The 8,140-nt window shown below is 31.3% G+C and overlaps 1 protein-coding gene and 1 long non-coding RNA gene across 2 annotated transcripts in view; both read right to left on the bottom strand.

Moving 5' to 3' along the window:
- The window catches only part of LOC102681348, a 50,538-nt gene that overhangs the window by 5,248 nt on the left and 37,150 nt on the right, over window positions 1–8,140 (bottom strand). The gene's annotated exons all lie outside the window — the stretch shown is intronic.
- Window positions 7,538–8,140, bottom strand: part of LOC116186690 — a 3,068-nt gene continuing 2,465 nt past the window's right edge. Inside the window, exon 2 of the long non-coding RNA XR_004151713.1 lies at window positions 7,538–7,833. This is a non-coding gene — a long non-coding RNA (uncharacterized LOC116186690). The remainder of the gene's footprint in view (window positions 7,834–8,140) is intronic.

Below are 8,140 nucleotides of genomic sequence, written 5' to 3'. Positions count from 1 at the left end.
TATATATATATATATATCAATGATCTAATGATTTATACATGATGTAGACACACCATGAATTGTCACCGTCCGATTGACACCCCACATGAATTAATGACAATGTCGAGAACGGTATTATAGATATTAGACGCGATTAAATCGCGATTACGAGTGATTCGCTTCAATTTGTAGCAGCGCCTATTAAATATCGATTTCCGCGCGGCAGAATTTCCATTTGCCGCGGAATATGGAGGCGGTCGGTGGTGGTGCTTTATCGTGGCGCAGCTATCGATTGCTTCTACCACTTGCTACCTTCTTCCTTCTCTTTCTCTCCTTTTTATTTTTACTTTTCCTTCCCCCCCCCTTTCTCTCTTTTTTTTCTTTTTTTCTTTTACAATATCGTGCGATGAAAACGTTGCTGCGCATGCAACAAGATATCGGTGAGAGGAATTAAAGCGGCGGTTTCGATTTACCACCACGACGGAACGAATTGTTCTCGTGACCGAAAGATCGATCACGAAATACGGATCCCCCATTTCGCCTCTCTCGTTGCTTATGTGTCAACATTATTATATCGACAAGCTGACTGTCGTGTTAGCTGTTATTGATTCCAAGTAATGCACGCTAAGGACTGTTTACGGTAGTTCTCGAAAGAAACTCGATTCTAGGAACGCCATGTACGTATGAAATGGTTAATAAGGATGTTTCTGATTTTCTGATATGGTATAAGTGGGCTTTAAGATTGATTCGATAAGATTGTTATAATTTTCGGTGACGTTGTATTGGAAATTGTTATTGGGGATAGTTTACTGGAAATTTTATGCGGTACTAGAGTTGATGATTAGAGATTGTTGGTAAGAATATAGTAGAAAATACGTGTATAAAGACTGCTGGAAATATATTGTGGATAATAAATATGTTCGACTATATCTAATAGATTAAAATTACATAAGATAATAGTTATTAATATCGCGTGCGTTAAATATATTACAGTGACTAAAAAAGAAGTACTATTAAATAATTATTCTAACTTTTTATTACTAAATATACGTTTGATTAATTATTGTTTGAAAAGGAAAATAAGCTTGAATTTCTATTTTAAGTAATCTTGTAATTCAAATATTCTTTTTCCATCGCTAATGAAAAAAATCAAACATTAAATAGATAGTTAACACAAAACAACATCTCTAGAGAATAAAATTACAAAACAGCTTCAACGAAACCCACGTAAAATAATAACAAGAGCAAAAAACTAAACGAATTTGTAAAAAACTTGAAATTTTGAAATCGCCTGATAAATTTTATCAAACACAGAAAAATTTCTCAAATAAGTGCTCTCTCACGGGGATTCAATATTCCGTGAAACGCGGCTTTAAAATTTATATCCTTTGCCACGCTCGCAATCATAACTTCAATTCTATGGAGGATACAAACAACGAAAAGGGGGTCGATGTATTTGTCCTTTCTCTCCCTTCCCTCTCTCTCCCTTTCACCCTATTAATCGTCTATATAACGTTCGTTGACATTCTGAAAAGGTTGGAGCCTCGTTTAACGACAACGCTTGTACACGAGGATCCATCTAGAGGATTAAAGCTCGTCGAAACGGCGAGACTACCACTCTGCAAGGATCGAATGCTTTTGCTATGACAAATAAAACCGTAGCCGGATAATTGGAAATTGAGATACCTGGTATCGATACCGAGTATCTTAAGCATAGTGTTTATAGGGATTTTTGAAGGAAGAGTGGTATTATAGGATTGAAAGACAGAAATGAGAGAACTTGTGTAAGTATTTGATCGATAAATAAATAAATGGATCTTCTTTTAATCTGCTAATCAGATTACAAGTAGAATCTTCTATAATCACGTTAATGTAACGAGTTTGAAGTTGATGGAGATACGTATAGAAATAAAATGAATGTGAAGCAATGTGGAATGCTAAAAAATGAATTAATTAATTAATTTTTAATAATTTTGTATAATATGAATGAAGATTATTCATCATTGAATAATAATGTTTCATTGTACTAGGAATCTATGTATTCTGGAACAGCGAATAGCAAATATGTATGAAGATAGAACTATAAATTCCGTGTTCAGTATCACACGAAAACCACGATACAAGCCATCGGCCATGCACATCGGCTCAAGCCCTTGTCTTCCATCTATTCAGCTTATCTTAATCTATCGGATTTTCAACAAGAACTATGGTCACTTAATTTAATACTATATTCGACGTTTGTACGAAGAAAATCATCAATAAAAAGAAGAAAATTAATTTGATTTATTTTAATAGATTTTTATATAACGATCTATAGTTAAATTTATATTTTTTATAATTTATTTTATAATAAATATTAACTTTCATTGTTAATATCAACCGATTATCTCAGTTATAATTTTCCTTTATCCTTATAATTCATTTTATATGCAAATGAAACAATATCTACATTCTATCATCTATTTTCTAATTAAATATTTAATCCACAAAGATCTTCCTCACTTGAAAAAATTCAATTTGCATCATAGCAAGAACAAGAATTTTAAATTCAAAGACATCTTAAAATATTAAATTTTTCCTATCTTTTCACCTGTATTTTTCACATTCTTACAAAGGTATCTCCATCGTAAAAAATCATAAATAAAACCAATTCATCAAAAATAAATTTCCGATTCTTTTAATCTCAAAAATCTCTTCAATTCTAAAAATCTTTTCGACGCAATACTTCAAAAAAAACCACACATCGCTATAAAATTAGCTCGGGTACCTCGGGCTCGCTAGACCCGTACCGCAGCCGACAGTGATCTTCCACAGCAGGCTGCAGCCCCTGAGGTAAAGAAACAAACGCTCTATTTCCACGAACGCTCGATAACAGCTCTCTAAACGGTAAAAAGCGAGCACGTATGTTAAAACCTTGGAAACTCGATCTCAAATAGAGAAAGGTGATTGTCCTTGCCCTTGCTTCCTAACTCGCACGCACGTCGATCGAGAGAGAGCATGAAAACTCGCGTGACGAGGCGAATTTCAACGAAACCGCTCGACTCGATGCGCCCCTGAATCAAAGGATTCATCACATCGAGAAATTTCAAGCATTTCCGGCCGAGCGTGGTTGATGAAGAGGCGCGTGTGCTCACGCACATACGAACCACCGGTTAGCGTGACAGTAATAAATTTACCAGGCTAAAAGCTTTGCACTGGACTCGACGTTACCAGCCACCGAGATACTTGGTCCCGTGTTATTAATTTCGCCCTTATTCCTATGGGATTTAACGTAATTCTGTAATATTCGGTAAATTAACTGTCGGGAAATTATTACGTTCGGATTATGCGTTCGACTACCCTGGAACATCCGAATGACTCGAGATATTCGTAATGGAAACCGTTTTCATTCTCGTTTAATTAATACAGTTGATGAATTAAAGTTTTAACGAATGAATTATCGATTCATATTTTCTTGTGTTATTTTATGGAAGAGATATATTAGTTGATATAGATTGATATTTTGAAGGAATAAATTATCGATTGATTGCGTAATTTTAATTGCGAGGGATGAATTTTGATCGGTATTTTCAAGAGATGAATTATTGATTATGTAATTTTATGTGATTGATATTTTAAAGGAATAAATTATCGATTGGTTGTGTAATTTTATGTGAAAGATGAATTAGTGATTGGATATTTTGAAGGAGTAAATTATCCATTGATATTTTTTTCGTTATGTAAATTTTATATAAGATATTGATTAAAATTTGGATAAAAATATTTAACTTCGTCGTAATTGATGTTTCACAATGAATATTAAATTGGAATTATACTATGAAATAATTGAAAATATTGTTAATATAAATGGTGAATTAATGTTTCAAGGGATTTCGCATTTCATATTTCGAGAGAGTGAAATTTTATATGTGGAATATTGATTTACGTTCAATGAAAATATAAACGTAACCTAGAGTTATTATATGATAAAGATATATGTAGAATTAATATGGATGGAAAATTAATATTTTAGTGAATGAATTATTAATTGATTTTTCATTTGTGTGAAATATTAATTAATCTTCAAAATTATTCTACAGTGAAGATCAATTATTGTCTTTCAATCCATACGTTCGCAGAATATAATCTCATTTGCAATTTGAGTAGACAAAAAGCATCGAACATCTTCACCAAAAAAAAAAGCACATTTCACATAAAATTAAATATTCAAATTAAAATGCTCTTTTCATTATCTCAACCAAAATCTAATTAAATCCATTAAAATCGAAACTCGTTAAAAAGCCAACCAATCGTAATAAATCAAAACCAAGTACACGATATACAAGCATCAAAATATCTTTTCAATATATATATTAAAACCAATCAAAGCATTATAAACGTTTACACGATCGTAATCATTCGATTAAGAGGATTAATGACCACATAATATAATCAAATCAATTGCATCCCTTGCTATCCATCGTTAATCAAAATTCAAACAGCGTGCAACTCCCTCCAAACGACAGATTTCAATCTCACCGAAATATTTTCTCTCTATAAATAACTCTTTTACTTTTACCGTTCAACTCGGATACCGATGATACTCCACGAAATAAGCTCTTTCCTTCCACCCCTCTAATCTCTGCTACGGCCGTGTTCAATATTTAATCGCGATCGGCGAAAGTGTAGATTGCCAATTTCGTTCCTAACTAAAAATAAACTTCGAGCGTCTCGTTTTAATCCCACCCTCTCCTATTCCGATCCAATCCTCTCTTATACGTTGGTTGGTAGTACGGGAGTTGCGTTGGATCGAGAAAATTATTATAATGGGTTCGATAATCGAGAAGTTCTATCGATAAGTTTTAGTTTATAAGATTTATAGCCGGATCCGAGAATTTTTGTGAATGGAGGGAAGTTTAATTGCGCAAGATGTCTCGCGCAACTGGGCTAAATGGTAGCTTTAAAGTTTTTTAAAATATAAGTTGAAAGAAACTGGAATAAGCTGTTGAGGATAGTATTACAAACTTTGTATTTTAAATTTGGCGAAATCCGAATAAAGTTTTAGTCCCCATTTATATATTTAGTTCCATGAATTCATCGCATGTGATAAATTTTTTTTTTTAAGAAGAAAAGGAAATCTTGATAATAAAATTAAGAAAAAATTAAAACCAGCAGCTTGAAAATAATTGATTAATTCTTCTTTCTTATTGCTATGAAATATTTTTTATTTTCAGTTATTATCACTTTTCGACGATCGTTCTTTACTTTCACTTTCTAATTACGGCTTCCTAACCAAGTATTCTCGAATCGAATTAGAGCAATTGGGGGTTATCGGTCGTCGCGGAGCAAAGTCGAGAGAACAAAGACCGTGTCCCCAGGGGTTTTGCAATGAAGGAAGTTCAAGATACAATATCGGGTGTGTATATGGAAATCATGGTATATAAATGGATAGTTGGCCAACTATGGAATGGATAAGATGTTGCGTCGTAGGAGCAAGAAGGTTAAAGGGAATTTCGAATCTTTTTGAGACGAGGAAGAGAAACAAATGGAAATCAAGGATTATATTAGATCTTATTCATAAATTTATAAATGTCATCCGTTTCAAAATAAATTTATTTTAAATTCTTTTAAGCCATATCTTACTCTTCGAACTTTAGCATATTTCATTTTTATTCTAATTTAAGATGTATACCCATTCGGTCTACGTATTGTAATATCTATCTAGACACGGATGAATATATTAACTTGCAAGAAATTTCCATTCTATCGACTTAACTTCAACTCTATTATCGAATATTTTAAATTTCACTTTAGCAATTATTATGTATTATAATAAACCATCGGATATTAAACAGTCATAAGGGTGCAAATGGTTTTCTCGAGACAATAAGGATGCAATTCGCGGGACAAAAGCGTCGCGAAATCTCGTGGACAAAAGACGGAACAATAGGTGTCTCCCTTTTCCGTCATATCAGTTCGGGCAACGCTCGTACACGCTCCTATCAGCGCAGTCCATGCAAGCATGAAGCCGATTTTTATTCCCGGTCGGAGGAATCGACGATGATGGCCACCTCATACCTGATTCCGATCAATGCACCCTGCTGTGCTTCTACTCCGATTGATTTTCAATCGATTGAATCGTGTGAAAGAATTTGAAAGAATTTGAAAGAATTTGAAAGAATTGATTTTTTAAAACGAATCACATTAATACTTGTAATTAGTTGGTTATTAGTTAATGGTATATCAATTATGAAGGAAAGGATTATAAAGGGATTATAAAGAATTATGTTATGATTAGAAAGATTGAATAAATAATGGATAATGATTAAAGAAGTTTGAATAGTTTGTCGAAGTTTCTTTAGAAGTCGTATTAAATGATTATATTGGGTATATGGATGATGTAGTTAATAATTGATAAAGAAGATACGATAATGAAAATATAAATGTGGTATATTTGGAGAAATATAATAAAGATAAGAGAAATATGAAAATTTGAAAATTACGAAATGGAAAAGCTTATATAGATTTTAAATAGACCCAAAAAGAGTAAATAATTGCAAAATTTGTGCAATAATAATAATAATAATAATAAATATGAATAGCAAAAAAATGATTTATTATAATATTTAAAATGTGTGTGCACGCATATCTATATAATAAAATATTTTTAAATTTGGAATAAGACTCGCAGATATAAAAAAAGGAAAAATGTGACGAAATATAATTAAGTAATTTTGTGAATTAATTAGATATTCATATTCAAAAATTTATATTGAAATTTCTGAAATTTACATTGAAAAATTTAGTCTGAAATGTTATATTCTGTTTACGGAAATTATATAATGTGTAGTAATATTTTAAATATATAATATTGATAGAGTTAATTTAATTCAAGAAATATTATTGAATATTGATAATATTTGAATTCAAAAAAAGTTCAAGAATTTTAATATTTAGAAAAGCACAATATTATAATAAAATATTACTTCACAATTATATAAAATAATATAATATAATTGTATTAATAAAATATGTAATCAAAATTACATGCAAATAATTATTATTTAAAATTTTAAGTGCGGAGTATACAACATTTATAATAATAAAATAGTATGATGAATATACAGCAATAAAAAGAAGTTTTTGTAATGATACATTTTTTTTTACATTACATTTATAATAAATTAAACAAAGTGTTTCAATGAAATAATTCAAAAATTGAATAATGTAAATAACAATCCTACAAACTTGATATTAAATATACATACCATTATTAATAAAAATGCTGTTGAAACATTGATATCAATATCCATTTTTTAATCTTCAGTTTGGAAAAAAAAATGAAAAACACAAAAAAATTTTAAATCATATAAAATACATAAACTTCTCTCACGAATGAAGAATTCATAATCTGAAAAACACTCAAAATACAAAATAATCATCTCGATTCATTAAACATTATTAAACATAGAATGATAAAACGCAAATAAAATCGAAATAAAATCAATATATTTCAATGTATTTCGATATAAAAATTCGAAATCAGATTATCTTGGATTCAACTGATCGTGACACGATATCTCTGTACAATTCCTTTATTACATCCAATGATACACCACAGTTACATACAGCCATTCAAATATAATATTCGCCATCGTTCGTCGAAACCGTGGAGAAAATTCTTTCTTCTCCTCACCCTTAAAAATTTCACTTGAGCGCGTTTACCACGAATTTGCATTTTCAACTTCTGTGAGAACTTTTACCAGAGAGTTCAAATCTTCACGATGTCCCATGTGTTCCGGTTGCAGCCGTGCATCACGACTATAACTTCCGGTAGCTCGCGCGCGCCAAGACGATGGCCTCCTGTCTCGATTTCTGTGCATACCAATGAAAGTCGCAATCTTTTTCAACGACGAATTTTCATTCTCGATTGCATCCCTAACGTTAAATCTGTGCTCGAAAGACCGATCTGAAGAAAAATACGCAAGTTGCAGATCTCTCTCTCTTTTTTTTTTCTTCCAATTTTCAGTTCTCGATTTCACGAATCAATTTTATTATTTTTTTTTCTTTTTTTTGTTTTTTCAGGTGTTTAGACATGTAAAGCATAGCGAAAACACAAGCGCAATCATTAGAATTTTATGTTAACGGGAAGTGCAAGTCGCAATCGAGATCGATCTTATTT

Source organism: Apis dorsata, unplaced genomic scaffold, assembly GCF_000469605.1.
Source record: "Apis dorsata unplaced genomic scaffold, Apis dorsata 1.3 scaffold_1280, whole genome shotgun sequence".
Lineage (NCBI taxonomy): Eukaryota > Metazoa > Arthropoda > Insecta > Hymenoptera > Apidae > Apis > Apis dorsata.
The sequence above is the reverse complement of the archived record's forward strand: the minus strand, read 5'-3'. Positions and strand labels throughout refer to the sequence as shown.